The sequence below is a fragment of the Protopterus annectens genome, chromosome 4.part0 (assembly GCF_019279795.1).
Source record: "Protopterus annectens isolate FY-2018-M chromosome 4.part0, PAN1.0, whole genome shotgun sequence".
NCBI classification, from domain to species: Eukaryota; Metazoa; Chordata; order Ceratodontiformes; family Protopteridae; genus Protopterus; species Protopterus annectens.
In genome coordinates this window covers 1,859,770,809-1,859,793,399 of record NC_056733.1, presented here as the reverse complement: position 1 = coordinate 1,859,793,399, position 22,591 = coordinate 1,859,770,809, and the positions used below count along the sequence as shown (strand labels likewise).

The following is a 22,591-nucleotide window of genomic DNA, read 5'->3' as shown; positions in this document are numbered from 1 at the left end:
TAAATATACCAATTCCAAGATTGCACAATATCAGGGGAAAGGTCATATTTCCCTACCATGGTATTATAGCAATGTCTCACAAAAGTCGACAGCTTCCCTCTTGACCAAATTAATTTGCTAGTTGACCAATGACATTGCTTCCTTATAAAATATATATGTATCTATCGATAAATATATACATGTACATAATATAGTAATGTCTTTCGGCTTTTCTCGGTTAGGGGTCGCCACAGCGGAACTCCGGTCCTCTAATGATTGACAGTAGATTTTTACGGTGCCGAGGTGCCAGCCCAATGCCCAACCTTCAAGGAAGGCACACCCATTCATGCACATCCAGACTCCATACAAAAGGCGCTCCAGCTGAGAATCAAATGGGAGAACCTCTTGATGTGAGGTGACAATGCTAGCTGCTGTACCACTGCGGCCTTTATATATATTTTTATATTTATATGGGTGTAGGGCACTGGATCAACTGTGCACTTACACCGACACCTTTTTTGTAGACACCATTTGATCCATACACACAGATGGTTGACAGGTGTGTGAGATTGACCATGCATGGGTAGAGGAATTTTCTCTTTCCTCTTGGAGTTATATATATATAGGATCATAGGATCATAGGAAATTACTAGGCTATCGACCTGGAGGTCATTTCAAGCCTAGCCATTTTATCCCAGTGTAATACTATAGAAATGCAAGCCAATACCAAAGATTGCATTTAGTAATGACTGCCTGTGTCCAGGAAGGTTGTGGGCACTATCCCCAGTAAGGATTTATGGTGTCCCATCCACTCGTCCAGGTTCTTCTTGAACAGTGTCACAGAGGTGCTCTGTTTCCCGTGAACAGGTAGTCTGTTCCAAAGATGCTGCAGTCGCTGGGAGATAAATCTGTCCCTCCAGCACATCCTTTTTAAGTCACAGGCCATATTTAGGTCCCTGGAACAGGTAGCCCTAGTCACGTCTGATTTACACATATGCAGCAAGTTCATTAGGTTTGGGTCAAAGATTGCTCTGTATGCCAAGCATGTCTCCCCTAAGAAGTTTATATGACACAGACTACAGTGACAGGGACTTTAGTCAGTCTGTGTAAGGCATGTGCTTGATCTTTTTTGCTAGAAATCTCTGAGGTCTCACCAGTTTCTACAGATGCTTTGTATGGCACATGCCAATTGGGGCGTTAAACTAAAATAATTTCAAACTATGCAGAAATATAGCTATAGCAATTAGAGCAACAGAAAAGGACTCCAAAACTGGGCACTTGTTCTCTGCAAGTCACCTGAAAGGCACCCATAGAGATACAATCTGATGACCAATTGTTTTTAGGACAGAAAAAGAAAAGGAAAATGGCATGGGCTCTGCCCACTTTAAGTGTATCCCTGGTCTAGGAGCAGATGCCAACTTTGCTATGAAGATGACTATCAAACTCCAGAAGTTAGACTGGAAGGTAAGACATTAGGCATATGCCTATTGCTACTCCCAACAGAAAAAGTGATTACACTGTAGTGGTAATCCCAATACTCAAAATCTATGAATAACTGTGAGCAATCCTCACCCCTAAACCCAAATGAAAGCAGTAGTGGCAAAGGGCACTGGGCTATAATCAGGGGAAAACATATGTCATTAATGTACTGCACAGAGTAATGGAAAGGCCACATCCAAAGTACTTCATACAAGGGTTGGAGGCATCACAAGTCAAAAACATCAAATGATGCACAGTGTGCACCTAAGGGCCATCATAATAGTCAGCAGATGATCTGTAAAGAAAAACTGAAGGCATCAGACAGAAGCACAAAAAAGATGTTCTCCTGGTTTTGACTCATTTGTTTAATGTCAGGTGTTAGGTTGGAGGTATTAAAAAAAAAGTACAGGAGAAGTTTCTTACAGCGATGGCAGCGAGGCCCTGGAATACAGCCAGTGTATTGTTGGTCAGTACAATTATTTAAGTGAGCCTGGGGTAGGTGTAATACAAAAAAAGGAGGAGGGTCAGTCAAGGAATTGTAACTACAAAAATGGGGAAAGACGAAGGGTAACTACAACAAACGGGCAAACTCTATAAACCACTCAATTTACTTCTGTCGCACTACCAATACATACTGTGTGTGATCTACCTGCTCCCTCACAAAAAAAAAATCTTTAGCATAGCGTTGGAAGGTTCATAAGTAGTTACTAGAAATGTAGTTCAGGAAGCCACTAAACAGCTTAGGCTAATGCTTCAGTTGCCCCAAAACACTGCTCTGCTTAAATGACTTGCTCAGAGATGCACAACAGACAACTGGAGATGGAGGATATCAACTGCTGGACTACACAAAGCAGATCCTCAACAGTTCACTGACCTGATCCTGTGTGTTAACTGCCGGACCTACTATCTATCGGAGATGAAATGCTACAAACGTGCCATGAAGTGACCAAAACAGCTTCCTGTAGGCCTTTTTCGTGTATCAGTGTCCTGCAACTAAGCCAATGCTTTTCACTTGGAATTAACATTTTATTTACATAAAGTGCATCTCAACAAAGTTATTACAGCAAAAAGATATAAAATGCTAAACTATTAAAATTTGATATTTTCATAAAAAAAAGGTCAAAACATTTAAAAATGTCCTCTTGTGCTCAGCCCCCTCTTCATACTTTTCTGCAGCATGCGGTTTCCATTCCAGGGCTTACTGCAGATTATACACATATGCTTCAGTATTGTTACTCCTGGAGGACACCACAGTAGTATTTTTGCTTGCTCCATCATGGATGACTGCAGTTATACATATCAACTGCTCACTAAAAAGCTCATTAACCCTAAAAAAGAAATTTCAGCATTTTAAAAGTTATATATATATATATATATATATATATATATATATATATATATATATATATATATATACACATATATACATACACATATTGTACATCTATATATCTATATCGCTTTATATCTATTTATATACTTATATGTATATATATAGATCGACTTTCAAATCTTGAAATATTGAAATACCAGTATTTTGAGACCATAATCATGAAAATCCACTACAAGAAAAATTTGAAAACTGAACATCACTATACTGAAAGTTCATAATACCAAATTTTCAGTATGCGATATTCTGTTTTTTCATACCCACCACTATACAAATATAAATACAAACATGACCTTCCTCCCAACATCATCACAAACCACAGCAGCAAACACACCAACAATGCCATAGTAATCTACGTTTAAGTGGGGGGCAAGCCCCCATGCACCCCCCACTCCTCCTAATTATATATATCAACTCAGAAGTCACACTACCACAAAGAAAACAACAAACCAATGGTTACATGCCCTACACTTCCACTGTGCACTTTCAAAGCCATAGCCACAAGAAACACACATACTACACAGCTACAAAAATTGCCACTTGCAAAACTAACACACACACACTGGCATCCACCTTCCCAATGTACTCCTCAAACTTTCCCAAAAATCATAAAATATTTCTCTCTGAAACCCTTACACGCTAAACACGTAACTGAAGCTTCTGTACATAATCACACATTGGCCACCATATCTACATCCGACAAACCACTACACCTTAAAGGGACACCATACAATTCACAAAACACTGCACTACAACTACTACAGATTCAGCATTCTCAGATTCATTATTTTGACATTTCAAACAACAGAATTCTCAACATTTTTGTCTTGAGATACTGAAATTCAGTATTTGAGATTTGAAAACAGATCCATATATATACATGCATACACATATACAAACACACACACACACACACACACACACACACACACACACACACACACACACATATATATATATATATATATATATATATATATATATATATATATATATAAAACTTTTTGATTTTTTTCACATTATCTCAGCTCTACTAATCGACCACAGTAGGTTGTAACTGAAGATATTAACTTTAACATGTGTATGTGTCAAGACATAAACTTGGATCAGGCCAACCTACAGCGATCTTGCACCAATGTATATCAGCTGATCTGTCAACTAAAGGGTGCAACAGGAATGCTGTTGAACAAAGCAACTGTCGATCTAGATTGCAGGGCCCATGTATGATAGGTGTCATTATGGTCAAAATCTATTGGCTGTTCAATCAAGTAGAAGAATAACCAGTCAACACGGCTGAATCCAGTGAAGTAGCAGTTCCAAAGTTTAATAAAACAGCATAAAATGTTAAATAAAACAGCATAAAAAAGTTAGAAACATCCAAGAAAAGTACAAGCGCTTTCACACCTATCCAGGTGCTTCTTCAGATCTAATAAAACAGGTATAAAATGCTGCTCAAATACACACAGTTTCAGGTCTGTTTTATTAAACTTTGGAACTGTTACTTTATTAGATTCAGCCGTGTTGACTGGTTATTCTTCTACCTGGATTGTTTGACGTGTTTAAGCAGTCTTCATCTGCCTGCCTTGGTTCTTCATCTGCCTGCCTTGGTTTGCCTTTCTTATCTATTGGCTGCTACTCCTGTGGAAATTAGGTGTTATAACTTTTATGGTGAGAAATACTTGTGCGATCGCTAGATAGACTTTGGTTACTTATATTTGTATAAATAAATATTTTTGCAATGGACATAATACCCTGGACAAAAACACTTGTTTTACAGAAAAGTTGGATGTTTCAGCTGCTTACTTTCCACAGACTGGCCAACAGTTTGAAATATAATCAGAAAACAATGATACTTAATTCAAAATGATCTAAAATGCTTGTAAACTTGTTTTTTTTTCAGGGGGGGTGGGCTTTAACTTCCCTGCTGTTATGGAAGTAGGGGACTGTGCTTACTATATATCATCTTTTACATCACTGTACCTCAGAGTAAGGAAACTTCCCTTGGGATAAAAGGTTTTTGCAGTGGTGCATTGATATGAGGGGTTTGCTGATTTGAAGTACTGACAATTGTATGAGAATTTAGAAGGCATATAATAATATTGGGATTAAGTAGGTTTTAGCCATTACTATGCTATAGTTAAGAATATATAACACACACATGCACAAACACACACACACACACACACACACACACATACACACACACACACACACACACACACACACACACACAACTCCTAGATTGCACAGCAGTGCAGAAAAGTACAAATTCCACTACCCCATTGTCACCAGCACTGTCAATGCCAGTGAGAAACAATGCAAGTGAAAAGACCACAACATCCATAACTAGTCAGTTACATGGCAGTCTGTAAATGGAATGCACCACTGATGCAATGTTCTCAATAAAGTTCACATTGAGATCACATTCTGACAGACTGCATGACTATACATCTATATCTTCATCTCTGTCTCTCTTTATCATGAAGTTTGTGTCACAGACCCACCCAGCTCAGAGTTTCAAGCACTTGTTACCATCCTTGAGGGAACAGCTGGCATTTAGTTGCTGGTCTGTGAGCTCACAATGCTTTTTTAATGTAATAGTCCACTGGTTCAGTTCACCCTTGACCTGAAGGTAAGATTATAGATCCAAGTGTCATAAAAAGTTGTTATAAATTATGTGGCAAAGAACAAGGTTTCATTCATCTTAAAAGAAAGTGAATCAGCTTACTTGTTTGACTTGGTTTGTTCATACTTCTTTTTTGTTTCTCAGTCAGGCTCTGACAGAATTGATGGTCTGGTGTCCTGTTTTTGCACCAGCTCTGTTGGGTCCTGTGTGTTTTGTTTCCTGCATGCTTTCACTAAAGCTTTCTTTGCTTTGGGTGGACATTGGCCTTGTGAGTTTGTGGATTCTGGTGTCTGAGGATGTCTGACCTTGGTCATCAGCTCATTACTTGCCAGTCGTCTTTGTTGTTGTGGGACCAGTGTTGCTCTTTGGCATACCTTTCAAACTGCCCAAACAGTAACTGAATGTCCCTTTTTGACTCATATTTTTCACATATTCTTAATAATTTGTAGTTTGCTAGCAAATTTTAAGGACCAGAATTACCAAATAATGAGAGACATCTGAATTTCAGTCATATCCTTCAGTAAATGCACAATAATGCAAGATCTCTTCTTCTAGGAACTTTCTAAGTTCTAATTCTTTACTTTAAGCTTTCACTGTTGAGCCATTGGACACTTGTGATTTCTTGTGTTCATTTTGAGTGGGAGTTACCACTTGATTTTCTGCAGTGCAGTTTTTGTATTTATTATTTATTAATTATTATTTATTTACTGACATTTGTTTACTGGGAAAGTCCAAGTAGGTAGTAAATAACCATTTTCAGTGAAAGCCTAGGAAGAAACGTTCCAGAGATTACAGCAATAAAATAGAGTAAAACAAATACATTCTAATGGTATATTATGTGATACATAAGATACAGAAATTAAAAATGATGTGTATATGTTACATGATAAATTAATATAATAATTTAGCATACAATTAGTATAATAAAATAATCAGTTATACCAGGACAAATAAAGCAAAAAGGAAGATAAGTGAGTATAATACATTAGGGGAGAAAACCAGAAAGGCTAGGAGAACAGTGGTTAAGAGCCAGAGAATGCACAGGAGTACTGGATTAGAGCACATATATAAGTAAGTAGAATGTAGGGGGAAGAAGAACAGACAGAGTAAGTATATACAAGAAATAACTGGAATGGATGGATTTAAATGGAGAAAGTAAGAGCCACATGATTATAACATATAAAAAATGAGGAGAATTTAGAGCTATCTATAAGATAAATAGGAAGACAGATAGGAAGAGATGGCTAGGAAGTAAGATAAAAAGAGATAGGGGAAGGAGAACTGAGAGTAATATAAAGGTAGGAGAAAGGAAAAGGAAAGGTGAATTAGAGGCAATGAGAAACAATAAAGAAAGTTGAGAGTGATAAGAAGATAATATGATCCCACCAAAAAAGAAGGGAGGAGTTGCAAAGTACAATTAGTACAATGATAGGTAAGAAAGAATGGGTAACATATAGTAATGCACATGATGCAGGTGTGGTGCCTGGGAAGAGCTATGGGGTAATAAAACATTATTTGAGTGAGGACTTAAATACATGGAGTCTATGTATATGGGGAATATTTCCATAATTTAGCTATGCAGTGTTCCTTGGCTGGAGTGCCTTCTGTGCAGAGTCTGCATGTCCTCCCTATGGTCGCATGGGTTTCCTCCAGGTGCTCCGGTTTCCTCCCACATCCCAAAGACATGTTGTAAGTGGATTGGACACTCTAAATTGTCCCTAGGCATGAGTGCATGCATGTGTGTGCCTTCCGTGGAAGGTTGGGCACCGGGCTGACAACTCAGCACCGTAAAACTCCACTGCCGATCATGAGTGGACAGGTGATCCGCTGTGGCAACCCCTAACTGGGAAAAAGCCGAAAGAAGAAGAAGAGTGCGAGTATAGACATTGCCGCATATTTTTTTTTTGTCTTTATAGACTTTTAGTTTTTATCCTGAGAGGGCAGCAGGTGATTGCAGACATAGTGATGAACTACTGAGGCAATAGAACAGCAGCTGGTGGGATTATATAAGATTTTATGCATTTTAAGAAGTTGTGTGTAAGCTAGTTGATGGGGAAGTTCTAACCAGTTGAGAGTTCATAGTGCAGTGCAATGCTGAGTCTTATGAGGCAGGTTAGCCATGAATTTAGCAACTTTATTATAGCATTGCTCAAGAGGAGATGTAATAGAGATTTGTATGTTTCTCTGGCTTGCACTCATGATGTTTGTTTGTACTCTCCCACACCAAGCCTTGATGTCAGGTGACCACTGGTTATTTCTTCAAATATTGGTACTCATGATAGAATGACTCATTGTCATCATCATCATCATCATCATCATCATGATCAACCCCTTTTTCCCATTTTCTGCATGGTGTTGGGGTGCTGCATCAACTGTCAACATCTGTCTCGACTAAATGCCACTCTCTTACCTTCTTTGACAGTCATGCCTGAGTGTCGCAGATTTTCCCTCACACATTCTATCTATTTGCTGAATGCCCTCATTTCCTCTTACCCTCCTCCTGTCTATACCACATCTTCTTCATCAGATTGTTATCTGCTTTCTTATACATCTTCCCAAACCACCTGTATCTGTTCTCTTTGACCTTCTCTGCAATTGGAGCTACTAGGGCTTCTGCTCTGAGTCCCTCATTTCTTCATTTGTTCCACAGTGTTCATCCTACCACCTTGTCTCAGGCGCTTCACTTCCATCATGTGCTTCACTTCCTCAGCTGCTCAGGCTTTACTGGCCAGGTTTCTGTACCACACAGTAGTACAGGGCATATGTCTGTTTTTTTATACCTTACTTTTCTGCTTCTTTGGCATTCTTTTGTCATACACTTTACCCCTGACACTCTATTCTAGTTGGCTGCAGGCCCTCTAATTCTAGCTTTGACCTCCTCATTCAAACTTCAGTTCTCCTCAACCACCCCTGCCAGGTGTTTAAAGCTGTTATCTTGTTCCAGTATTTTCCTTTCTGTTTCAGTTCTCTGCTTCTTCTGATTTCCTCCATTTGCTGCCATTAAATCTGTCTTATCTGTACTCAGTTTCATCTCATGTGCCTTTAGTTTTGCATTCCATTTCTCTATCTTTTGCTGACATTTTTGTTCAGAGTCTGCCTGCAATCTGCAATGCCACATCATCTACATACAGCAACTTTGTTGATCTGCCCCTGACGTCCTCTTTGCTAATGTAGTCCATAACCAGTATACATAGCAGTGACTCACAGCTGAAGCTGATGCACCCTACTTCCCACTGGGAAGGCCTCTTTGAGTCCAAATACTGTTTGTACTTGTGTCATTGGGTTTTTGTACATAGCCTGCACTAACTCTATCAGTGCTTTTGGGACTTCAAACCACCACAGTACTGCCCAGAAGTCTTTAATATCTAGTTTGATAAACATACTCACAATGTCATTATTCTATGGGCAGGTTAGAACTACCCTGTGCACATTTATAACAGTGAAGGAGTTTGTGGACTTCTCTTTAGCAAGGGCAATTGTTTCTAAATATTGGATGTTTCACTATAATACAGGTATTTTGGTATGTGGATTGTGGATCCTAGTTCACCAAATGGTAGAGTGCTTGTCTTGAGTCTAGAGGGTTTGGGGTCTGATTCTCAGTTGACTATTTTTTTTGGTAGTTGATTGTTTAGGCATTTGCCAGTAAAAGGTTGCTATACATAATTAGGGTTGTATTTCTTTATTATTTTTATTTGCTAATATATCTTAATTTTATTAGTAATCAAATTCATACCCTGTGTACCAAAGTAAATTATCCACTTACATTCTACTTATGAGCCCAGACAATGTGTAAAATGTGTCATGCCTCCATCTTGTCGGGTTTGGCTTTATTGGCCTGAATGCTTCAAAAAAGATTTATAAAAAATAGAAAGTAAGTGGGCATTCAGAAATCACATGAGTGAAATTGTTTAGAGTGAGTAGATGCATTGCCAAGTAGTTGACTTATTCCTCCAATGCAGCAGTTCCCGTTTTGCTATGCTTAGTAATTCATGTTTTTTTTATATAAAACAGCTATGCAGTTAATTTATATCACCTTTAGTACTCTAATTTTAACTTTAATCATAGTTTGTTGTATGTTAGATTTGTAGTAATAGAGATTACTCTACCAGTGTTGCTATTTGTTCATTTTAAGGTGCACAGGATAATGTATGTGTTGCTGCTTTGAGTCTAAAACATCTGTTATCTCCGCTAGCAGCCCTGGCAAGAGGTAGCCCCTTAAAACTAAGGCAAAAATCTTGTTGTAACTGGGTGCCTGGATCTGTGCACTTTGTGGTTGTATTGATTAAAAAGGAACCTTCTCAGTCTTTGCCTTTATTGTGTTATCTATTAGTCATTCAGGAAACTCATTTACTTGAGAGGTGGTTTGGCCTCGCTTTGGTACAATCTGAAGGTTTTGAAAACTTGGGCTGCACTGAGATGTACAGCATGATGATACCTGCCTTTGAGTTACTGTCGTCAAACCAAGGGTATCATCATGGGGTAGTGATGATCAAGCATGCTCCAAGCTCAAAGCCTTTTGGCCATTTAATACCGGCAAATGGGTGGAAAGTCTATCCACACCTCTGAGGTAAAGCAAAGGAGTATCCCACCAAACCTGTCAAAAAGGGGAAGAGGCTCCTTTCATGGCTTTATGGGATCCATTTCCTTTCACAGTTTGCAATAAAATGTCAGTGCATCTCTTACCCATTGATCCTGATACTTCAGCTTATTTTTTAGACTATCTAAGCCAGTAAACCACTTTTAAATAGGCAAACGGTTTCACCCATATTTTTCATAACAAATCAGCTGCATTTTCCAGTGTTTCAGTCTAAAAAAATTTAAAGTCTGTTTAACACAAAGAAGAAATCATTAAAGCTCTGCTTTGCTGTATTCATCTGTGCAATCCAAGGAATCTGTTACATTATGCTAAACATAAGTACAATTTTATACTGTATTTTGTACTTTTAAACTGTATTTTTGCTATATTGCTGATTATTTAAAACTGTTATTGCTGATTTGTTGCATGTTTTGTCTGCTGTAGCATAGGGTTGATTCAGACCCACTGAATTTGGTTCTGTTTGTTAAAGTGAGCACTAAACCAGGCTGTCTTTTGTTGGAGAGGGCCCCCCTGCATCCTTGTGGAAAGAGAGTGCAGTTAAGACTCATCTGATTGAAGGTTGCTGACACAGGGCTCAGTTTTGAGCTTTTTTATTGATTAAATTGTTTAATTCAGTTTGCTCATTGTTTTAACACAGTTCCACACAGTCAGGTGACCAGCCACGGCTTTGCTGTATTCATCTGTGCAATCCAAGGAATCTACTGCATTCTGCTAACCTTAAGTACAATTTTATATTGAATTTTGCACTTTTAAACTATATTTTTTGTTATATTGCTGATTTTTAACTGTTCTTGCTGATTTGACTGCTGTAGCATAGACTAAATTCAGACCTGCTGAATCTGGTTCTATGTGTTAAATTGAGCACTAAACCAAGCTATCTTTTTGTTGGAGAGGGCCCCCTGCACCCTGTGGCAGGAGAGTGCAGTTAGGACTCATCTGATTGAAGGGTGCTGGCACAGAGCTCAATTTTGAGTGTTTTTGTTGGTTATATGAGTCCCTCTATATAATAATCAACTATACTCTTTTACTATCAACCCTTCACTGCCAGCCACCATTAAGCAATACAAGATCCCCTACAGCAACTGTAGAACTATATAATACTATATAATCCCACCCAGATACTGCAATCTTATTCCATTGTGCATTAACAGTGAATTTTGCATTACATCATTCTTCTAAAAGCAAATTACAAACATACAAACTCTAACTACCTACATTCATACTTGCAGTAATGTGAAAATGTACTCTTATTAATATAACTGAATGAAACATCCAGCCAGCAACTGTATTGCATGCTTTTCCTATACTGTTGTATTGAGTTGATGTTTATCCTATGTTGATCTGACTGTGCAAGCATACAACAGCTCTTTTTCTTTGTTCTGTACTTAAGCAACTTGTGTTTATAGTATTTATTGTACTAACCATTGTATGAATGTAACCATATAACTGAATGGAAAGACCTACAACTCTATTGTATATTTTTAACATACTGTTGTATTATATTGTAAATTTATCCTATGCTTATTTTAATGCATTAGCATACAACAGCTCCTTTTTTTTGTTCTGTACTTTAATAACTTGTGTTTATTGCATTTTCTGTACTAATCTTTATGGAGCTTTTCTTCCTGTGCCTCTGCTGAAAATGGGATTCATGCACAGTCAGACTCTTCCGGTAAACAAATGTAAAATTACTAACTAACTAAATAAATAAAATAAATAAACTGGTTAATTCAGTGTGCTCACTTTTGCTACATAAGCCTTTGGTTTGCATGGGTTTGCACTTGTTTTAACTCTGCTCCACAAAGTTAGGTGACCAGCAACTGCTCTGCTACATTCATCTGTTTGCGCGTAGTACACCAGTATGCACCATCGCACACTACTGTGCAGTGGGGGGTAACCATTGGTGATTATAGATGCAAAGCTTCAGTAGATAAATTTTTCTGTAGTAGCTGTCTGTGATCTGGTCAAGAAGTCCTTAAATTGTACTTAGCTGCTCAGAGAGTACCTCAGCTGCACTTTTGCCCCTTAAGCAGTCCCAAAACCACCAAATCTACAATAGTCTCATACCATTTCATAACAACTCACTAGTATAGACCCTTTATAGAACACCCCATTAGTATAGACCCCACGTAGAGCACCCAGTTATACCAAACCCCTCCATTTTCTCTCCTCACTGTGAAAACAAGATTTAACCTAGCATTTATGGATTGCCACTTTCCCCTCCATTTCTGCTACCAGCCTGATTGACATGGGTATCCTGAGGCAGTGTAGCAACTGTCTCATATACACTGACAACTCTCTACTCCTGAATTACCCAAGTGCAATTTATGAGAGATGCATCTACACTAAGAATCTAAAATCCTTGCTCTCTCTTGCGCTCAGAATGCTAACACTGAACAGGCTGTCAGCTGACATACTACATCTTCTTTGCAAACCATACACTCAACACATACACCATCCTACACAGAGATATTCACCAGAAACCTACCCAAACACCAGAAACCTTCCAAACATAAACATGCTACACCTAATACAGATCCTACAACACTCAGTACACATAAAAACACAAGCATCATTGTCTCACCAAATAAGCCCCTAAGGCAAAGCACATCTAAACTAAATGTTTTTGTCATAGGTGACTCCATTATGAGACACACATATGTCCCACTCATCAGGCTAGACAAGGAAAAGGTTATGGTCAGCTGTCTATAGGGTGCCAGGATCTGTCAGATCAGATGTATTCAAATCTCTCAACAACAAGTACCATTATGACTCCATCATAGTTCATGTTGGTGTGAATGACTTGAGATGTAGCTCACTGGACTATATGAAGAGAGACGTGATCTCTGAATATGTGTCCCAGGCAGGTATGTCCCTAGCCTTGAGCAGCATTCTACCCTCACCTAGGATGATGCCACAGTATAAACAAAAAATGATTAACTTCAAAAATTGGCCTAGTTTCTGGTGTCATTCTGAGAGGATCCAGTTCCTGTCATCCTGGGATGACATAGTTGATAGACCACGCTGCTTTGCCAGAGATGGTCTTCACCTGTAACTTCTAGACCTTTGGTTACTGGCTAAGGCACTTGCTCCCGCATAGTGCCTTTTTTAGGCAAGGTCTCAAGAACATATTTTCTGATGTGAAAATATCACTCACGAATAAATTAAAGGTTATGCTGGCAAACACTAATAATTTAAATCAGAAACTGCACTCTCTAGAAGCACTCCACTCCCTGGAGGATGTTGATGTCTGTGCAGTTACAAAAATCTGGTTCAGGGCCACGTAGCGTACCCCGGCTTTGCAAGGCTACAGTGCCTTCCACACTTTCAGACCACCAAATGAACATGTGAGAACCAAAAGAGGAGTACCTATCTTCATCAAAGATAAATGTACCTCTAGACTGGTTAGACATGAAAACTCCATGAAGTTACTCCAGGTTCAACTAACTGTGGGTAAGACCCCCTTCAAGTCTTTATTAGCTATAGCCCCCCCTTCAATGAATCATTGATACCCATGCTGCTTATTTAGACCTACTTGAGTCAATCAAATTACAACCAAACACTCTAGTCATAGGAGATTTTAACTATCCCTCCATTGACTGGGAAACTTATTCGGGCACCAACATGCTTGCACAAAGGTTCCTGCATTTTGTTAACACTAATGCCCTGCTCCTGGAACAAATAGTATGCGACCCCACAAGGGGCTCAGATATTCTCAACCTGGTCCTCACCAACATGGGTGGCCATTGCACCATCACAAATATAGGACCCTCACTGGTTAAAGCTGATCACAAATCAGTCACATTTGAAGTAAGTGTAACACCTGAACCCCTCTTACGTGAAATCAGGCTAAAATATTTCACCAAAGCTAATTATACCCTCCAGAGGGATGGCATATATAATTTCCAAGCTCCTGTTCCCACAGATGGTATTGACACCTATACTAAGATATACACAGATGCCCTTTGCAATCACTTATACAAATGTATTGGCGCTGCTGTACCTGATAGGATCAAAACAATTTCCTCAAGAAAAAACAAGCCTCCGTGGTGGGCATCTAGCATTAATAAGTTATACAACAAGAGGAAGAAGTTGCTGTCTAATAATAAAAAAGAAAGGCCACAGCATTGGAAGAACACCATCATCTGCTTGAACAAACAAATAAGACAACCTGTAAAATCCTCTAAGGGCAACTTCAAAAAAAAAAAAATAGCAGTCATAGGTAAGGATAACCATAAGGCATTTTTCAGCTATATCTGTAAACTAAAAGGTAGGACCCAGATCTTTGCTAAACTAGCTGTGGATGGCATCATGCACATTGATCCTGTGAAAATAGCTAACCTATTAGCTGACAGATTTGGTGAAAATTTCACTCCCCTGTCCACTCCAAGCATTACGCAAAGCATTCCCTCTACATCTCCCCACCTTGCATCTCCAAAGAGTGAGTCATTAATGCTGTCTCTCCAAGGTCAGAAACACAGCCTTTATGGGACAGGGTGGCATCCCAGGTGTGCTTTAAATGGATTATAACACGAGTTAAAAACTCTTGAGGTACTCTCTTCAACCACAGCCTGAGTACTGGTTTTGTCCCGGCTGAATGATAAACAGCAAAAGTCATCTCCCTTCATAAAGGGGGTACAGCAACAGACCCTGAAAACCACAGACCCTTAAGCTTGACCAGCCTCATCTGCAAGGCCATATGAATCATCATGGACCTTATAAATAAGGATATAGGTGATCTCCAAACCCTTGATCCGACACAGTTTGGCTTTGTCAAAGGCAGGTTATGCCTATTAAACCTGGTGGACTTCTTCAAAAGTGTCACCAGAGCCATAGATAAAGGCAAATCTGTGCATACAGCCTACCTTGACTTAGCCATGGCCTTTGACACAATTCCATATTTGGGCATCATTGATAAGCTCTCACAGTTGAAAATCAACCCTTATGTCATCAGGTGGGTTGCTAACTGGCTCACCGACAGACCACACTCAGTCAAAGTTGAGGACTTTCCCTCAGCCAGCAGACCTGTCAACAGTTGGGTTCCACAGGGACCAGTGCTGGGCCCTCTATTGTTTGGAATATATTTCTCACAAGTTCAGGCCAAATCAGAGGGGCTGATGACTGCATATTAGGTGCAATCAATGGATCCCCAAACGCTATCAATATACTTCAAGAGAGAGTTACATAAACCAGTGACTGATTTCAAATCCATTGACTCAAACTCAGTGCAAAAAAATGCATTAGCATACTCTTTGGTAAAAACAATATCCCTGCAGACTATCATATAAATAATAATACCCAAAGCAGCAACTCAGTAGTGAGAGACTTGGGAATGTAAGTTAACTGTAGCCTAGACTTTGACCACCATGTGTCTACTGTGGTAAGGAAAGCATAGTACATCACACACCTCATTAGCAAAGGCATTGCTTCAAGAGTGAAAGAGGTCATAACTCTCCTGTACTTGACCCCCATCAGGCAAATAATTGAGGACAATGCTCCCTTTGGTATGTAGCTTACCAGGCACTTGCAATAACGTGAAAGACCTCAGAGATTTCTAACCAAGAAAATTCAGGGTCTGCAGCACATGTCATACGTTGACAGACTAAAATCACTGTCACTGTACTCAGTAGCATACTTACTACTTAGAGGAGACTTGTGCATGACCTACAGAGCAATCTTGAATCCAAAGCTAATGAAAATGATGCATATCCGCAAGTCAAATGGGACAAGGGTCACCTGCTCCGGGGACCTTAACCTGGCCTGCAACATAAATAGAAACTGCTGGAAAGAAAGATATGTCTCTCAGAAGTTGCTACTCTTCTGGAATAGGCTACCAATTTGCATCAAACAGAACCCTGCTATGACCCTATTTAAGTGTAGCCTGGATGACTGGATGGAAAACCATAAGTTCCTGCCAGGGATTTCACCTATGACCCTCCAAGATATTGGCAGTTGTTGCTAACTAAGATCTTGATTTTTGTTGAGATCCTTTATATTGGGTTTCTCTAGTATTATATTGGGTACACCTGGCTAAGCTTATAAAGACCTTTGGGTCAATAGCCCAGTAACCACTTCTGAACCTATGAACCTATAATGAGATTCATAAAGGGAGATTGTGAGCCCTCTCACTTTCCACCATTTGAATCATTTAGAGTCTTTTCTTTAGGTTTTGTGTCTGTGCACCATCTTTCATTCCTTCAAGGATCATCAGTGAATGATTATATAAACAAACAGGACATTAAGGTTCAGCACTTGTCCCAAGATTATGTAATAAGGATCATTTGTTAGTTTAAGGATACTTGTCTTACAAAAGTGGATTTGAAACTGGCTTTTTGGCTGCTTTCCATATGGGAACAGGACTGGCACCGGCTGGGCTTGTACTTTGAGAACAGCTATTATTCTAACAAGACCATGCCCATAGGCTGGTAGTGTTCAGCACCCAACTTTGAAAACATTAACACAGCATTACAGTGGTGCTGGAACAGAGATGACCAAACAGAGAGTAGTGCATTATCTTAATGATTTTTTTGGTTATGAAAGAAATAGAAGAAGAAACTAGAAGGTATTGCTATATTCTATGAGGTGTGTATCAGGATTTTGTAGTCCCCCCTGATATGTGACAAAATGAAAGTTCACAAATATATGAAGGGCTTGAAGCAGATGTGGTTTCCCCTTCTTTTAGATTGCCACAAGCTAAATTGGATTGCCTGGGTTCATCTATCAGATCTTTTCTATCAGTTAAAAAAAAAGTTTGGGTGAGTGAAGTAATGGATTTTGTTGGCCTGCTAAATTTTGAATGCAGAGCAGTGTCTATACAAGATTTATGCACATTTTCTTTGAAGAGAATGCTAAAAGTACCATAGGGTCAGGATAAATAGAAGGTTAAAATCAGATATTCACATGATCAGTGTTTTCGTAGGATTACTGGGTAACTACCGACTCTTTTGCAGTTCTTCATAGATTCATCAGGTGGGCATTACACAGGTGCATACTTCAAAGGGAGGCAGTTTTCTTTACCATGACTTTCCTCTTTGTCCTCTGAAAGAAAAAATGACATCACTTTCCTGGCACTCATGCCATTTGGGTAGTGGCAGATGTTTGGCAAGATGACTTATTTTATTTATTATTTAATTGATTTACATTTTATTGGCTGGTTAGTCCCACTAATCAAATGAACTCTTTTTCAGGGGAGATTCAAGGTGGTATTCATAATGATTAGGGAAAATGTTGCCAAAGCAGCAAGAAACTTCCTCTACTCTTTTCAATAAGTGCTGTGAGATCTTTTACATACACCTGAGCTACCACCCACTTAGGCAGGTAAGGCCGTCAGTTGTAGTCTCATCTGAAGATAGTTCTTATGTAACTTATGCAATTTCAAATTGCTATTTCATTCCAGCAACCAGGCTGTGGTACAGCTACTGACTAAAGCCATTCTGGTCTTTTTGGGTCCAGTCACTTTTAAGATTATTGCTCTTCCATACTTTACGTATTAACTTGTGCTTTTCTGATGAATATATTCTGGAGGCTCACAGTCTGCTTGTTGACAGTCTTTCACATCTACAGGTATCCAGGTTTTATCAGCTGGCCCCAGATGCAGCAGTCCCATCCACCAAAATCCCTGCCTACCTGTGGATAAACAGAGAAGAGTAGCACATCTGCTGTGGCATAATTCTTGGGTTCCCATTACAAAGAGATCATATTAGACTTACAGTTAGTTCTTCAGTTATTTCTGCCAGAATCTTTCAAAGGAAAAATGGTTGTGTTCACCATGTAAAATTGTATATTATTTAACTTCCCATTTGGTTAAGCAAGAAACCCTCAGAACTGCTTAGGTACATTTAACAGCATTTACTCTGTTGGCAAGTGTTTCTATAGACTTAGGGACTTTACCAAGCATTGATTCTTGGGTAGATTGTTGAAAGACTAGGACATTTCAATGGTGTTACTGTTGATTTATGATGTGCTATTGGGAAAATTCTGTTAAAAGCTATTTTGTAGGTTTTCATGCAACAGCTAAAGACTACCAGACATATGCCTTGTGAAACACCCGGGTTCTTATTAGATGACAGAAGACGCATTCTTTCGAATGCATCTTGGTCGAACTTGAAAAGACAAAAAGGCAAAATGATGAAGCGGCATATAAGCAAATTCTTTCCCTGGGAAAGAAATCGCTTGGCCGCATCTGTTACTTTGCCGTTTCTGTCACTGTAGTGCGATCTTGGAGTTGGTATATTTAAGTGGGGGGGCACAGCCCCCACTTTGGGTGGTGTGGAGGGGCAAAGCCCCCCCACTTTATGTTATATTTTAAGTGTTTTTTTTTTTTTTTTGGAACAGCGATTTTTTTTTTCCACTGGAAAAAAATTGCTGTTCTAAGCATTCAAGTTTGTAAGCTTTCACTTACATGGGGTCGATAAATCATCGTTCACTTTTCTAAGCATTCGATAATTTAATATAGACCCGAATACCCTGTTCATCTAGTTGTATGCAGGAACCTTCCCCATTAATGAGTTGCTGGAGTCCTTAAGATTGTCTCATGAGGTCCATAATGCCATTTTAGTGTGGCCAACAGATCCAAAGCTGACCAGTCTGGGCTGGGCTATCAGGTCATTTTGGACAGATCTCCTATTTTATCACTTTGTCACTTTTTCCCTTCAATTGATTTCTTATCCTTCAAAAGTTTTCCTGTGCAGATTTACTGAATTACTTAGTATTTGTTTTTCTGGATGGTGTTCCTTTAGTACCTAAGGACCAGTACTTCTGCTTACATAAAGCTTTATCCTACCACTGATTCTAACTATTGTTTATTCCTCTCCCTCCTTTCAAACAGGTCAAGACACAGCCTTAACTAGGGAAGAAGAGTCAGCAGAACTTATCAAGAGGGCAGGCAGATGGTCATCAAGTGCCTTCATGACATACATTAGCTAGAGTAACACTAACCATGGGTGAGTGTTTACTTGAATCTTATTTTCTTTTGTTGCAGGTAGTCTTTGATTGTTTTACTTTGCTCATTTTTTGTTTGTCAGGTAACCAGCACCAGAGCTGAAGTTTGATGAGCAAGTTACCACTTGACTGTGAATCTTTATATTTAGAACAAAATTTGGAAAGTTTTGGTGTTCTGATTTGTGTTTTGATAACACTACATCAGCTTATATATACTTTAGGACAGCCACACAGTCTCATTATTCATTTAAGTTGCAATTGTGTTGGCATGATTCCAAAGTGTAGGCTGCCATCCAGTATTAAAGAGATTTAGTGACTGTTCAGCATTTGCACCCCAGCCTGCTAGTTTCTTGGTTATCCGTAGTACCTAGATTATTTTGGGATGGAAATGTATAACCCTGCATCTTAAGTGAGAAAAAGAGGGAACTCCAAAATTCCTGAATCAAAGGGTCACCTGGGCCACTCCAGGTTTGGGTTTTGTGATCACTGTCCACTGGAACACACAGACAAATACCTCATTTAGTATTAGGAGGCTATAGTACACCTCTGTGACTTGGACTAGGACTTGTTTAATCATGATCTTTCCTTTTTTATGTAAGGTCTGTTACTCCAAGACAGGTTTAGAGCATTGCTCACTTAGATCATTGGTAAAAGGTCGTGTGCCCAAGCTTCACTATATGCTTTGAATTAAAGTTTATTACTTGCTGTGTTCTGGGTTTTCATTACTGTTTTGGCTGAGTATTTTCACTTTGCTGAAGACTACGAAAGAGGGGGAAACAGACTACTTGGGCTGCAGCCTATAGATGGCCAACGGATTCCCCCCTTTTCATTTCTCCCTTTCATTTCTTGGGGCAGTTGATGCTTCAGGAATGTGGAACTGAATTGATTTCAATGCTGCATTTGCCCTTTTGTCAGTTTTACAGAGAGGGCAGTGTGAGTATACCACTCAGTGAGGACAATATGGTCCAAATGACAGGTCTTTTCAGTGTACCTGAGTTATTATGATGTTTTAAGAGTTATTTTATAGTAAGCTGGCAAAAAAAATCTTGGCTTTTATTCATAGCAAAGTGATTCATTGTGTGTAGGAAACAGGTTAAAGAACTGATAAGCATACCAGTTTTTTACAGGGAACATTGGACTTGAGAACAAATTATGTTCTGTCACGGACTGAGGTGTTTTCATATCACTCAGGGGTCAAATGCATGTTACCCAACTCGGTGTCAGGCAGTATTTAATTGCTGTTCTGCGGGTTTACACTGCCTTTATGGTGTAGCAGTTTAGATGTTCCCTTTCTCCCATGATTTCTTTGGGTATTAACAGTCGGTATGTGACTCCCCCATTGCCCCATTTCCTTTCTTGCACCAGATGAAACTTCAGGAATGTGAAAATGAGATGTCTTCAACACTGCATAAGGAATGCAATCGGTTTTGCTGAGGGGACAGTATGAGTATGCCACTTGGTGGGTATGGGACAGCCTAGATATGAGTAGCCTATCTGTTATTCTGCCCATTTGACAGGTCTGTTCAGTATACTTGGGTTAGCATGATGTTTTAGGAATTTTTTTTATAGTAAACTGGTATAAAATGTTGACTTTTTTTCATGACAAAGTGATGTGTTTGCATATAATAATAAAGTGGTTTTAATTTCTGTTAAGTGTCCTAGTTTTATATGGAGGAAAGCAGGGATTGGGGCAAATGTACTTTTCAAAGTATAATCTGTGCTATCATTAGTATCAGTGTGTATAGAGTGGGAACAGCAATACATATTTAAAACATGTTTGATAGCACATCTTCAGGTGCTTTGTAGCTGTAAATAAAAATACTTATAATTCTTTACAAATCTCTCAGTGCTTTCATTCTGAAACAGTTTCTATTAGAAGCACCTTTTAGAAAGGGAGGCTACCAACTGTTTTATTTACAATCAGTAAAATCAGTATGTCTGTGTATGCATAGTCACTATACTCAGCACAAAAGGTCTACAATGAAAACATAATTTTAGAGTACTGTTTATATTTCTTTACAACAATCCATTTGCCTCTTCAGTTGCAGAAGTTTTCTTGGCAGTCTACACTCCTAGTCAAAAAATCGAGCCTTGGTGGAGTAATTTTGTGATAGGTACAAAGCCATATCCATAATCAACATGAAACATTTTTATATGTTTGTGCTTAGCTTTTTGAGAAGAATGCAACTTTAAGCAATGAGCTCTATTGACTTTCATTCATTATGTGGCCGGTTTAACAAACAAGATTAGCATTACATTCAGATGTGTTGTTTTTCCTCCATGCCCAGAGCTTTATGTAATTAATTTGCTAATCCGGTAAACTAACTTGTCGTATGTGTGGCTGTCCCTTAACTGGCATAGCCTAGGAGCACTGCGATTCATAATCACACAGTGAGGCAAAAGGATTCTGAGTGAAACAAATCCAAGATCATGGCTTAGCATTAAACTAGAGAGTCTGTACCACAAAAGTAATTTTATTTATAAAACTGCAAGAAGGTGGAGTAAGTCACTGCTATATTGTAAATATTGGGATTTGTACAGTTTTAAACAGTTGTCTGAGAGATATTTGATGCACCTTACTCGGTGCAAGTTTTTCCTATCTATTGTATAACCCATGTGAGATTCAAGGCTAAGATTAAGCAGATTTTCATCTAGTAAACATCTCTGAAACAAATGTGTAAAATTAAAATTCAGCGTAGGAATTTTATGGTACCATGTAAGCAGAAACAAGACTAAATAAATACATATGAAAATGTAACATTCAGTGCAAGAAAAATAAATCAGGGTGCATTATTTATTTATTTCTTTACTGGGAAAACTCAGTCTGTGCCATGGCAGATCCATTTTCAGTGGAGGCACGTGAAGGAATGCTTCAACATAATCTAAGAAAGTGCAGTACACATGAAAAGAGGCTTAACAGTTTTGTTACAGTAACACTACAAATATTAAAAAAAAAAATCACTGTACGTGAAAAGAGGCTAAACACGTGTTACAATAACAAAATATGTTAGGATATAATGTTTTAAGTCAAGGTACATCGTATGCTACCAATACAGTGAAGGTCTAAAATACTGTGCTTGAAATTTAATGAGAATTACAAAAAGTGTGTAGATGAATGAAAAAGGGGTAATAGAAAAACAAAAGAGTTAGTAGGCGAATAAGAAAAAAAAGATTGTTAGTAGATGAATAATGAAAAAAAGTAAGTAAAGTAAGAGGAGTACAGATGAAAGATAAGAGAAAACAGTAAGGCTCAAATGATTCAGAGGCAATGCATTTAAGAGTGGGTGTGCTAAGCAGTACATGAACAGAGTATATGTGTATAGCACATACAAATAAATTGCTCCTGAAATGTAAAACATTGTATGAGATAATTGGCATCATGTCTGGAGGAAAGGTGTAGATTAATGTCAAAGAAGGTTATATAAGCTAACTTGGCTAAGCAGGACAGGGAGGACAGTAGCCAAGTAGTGAAAAGATGTGTGGTAAGGCTATTTTTTAAGGCACTAGTACTTCCTATTTGTCTAAGCATAAGTGAAACTTGGTTTCAAAATGAGACCCAGACTAATGGGTAGGGGTAAGG

General features: G+C 38.7%; 1 long non-coding RNA gene across 1 annotated transcript in view; it reads left to right on the top strand.

Annotated features, from left to right (window-relative positions):
* The window catches only part of LOC122800049, a 178,842-nt gene that overhangs the window by 66,908 nt on the left and 89,343 nt on the right, over positions 1-22,591 (top strand). Inside the window, exon 2 of the long non-coding RNA XR_006364525.1 lies at positions 18,899-19,013. This is a non-coding gene — a long non-coding RNA (uncharacterized LOC122800049). The remainder of the gene's footprint in view (positions 1-18,898; positions 19,014-22,591) is intronic.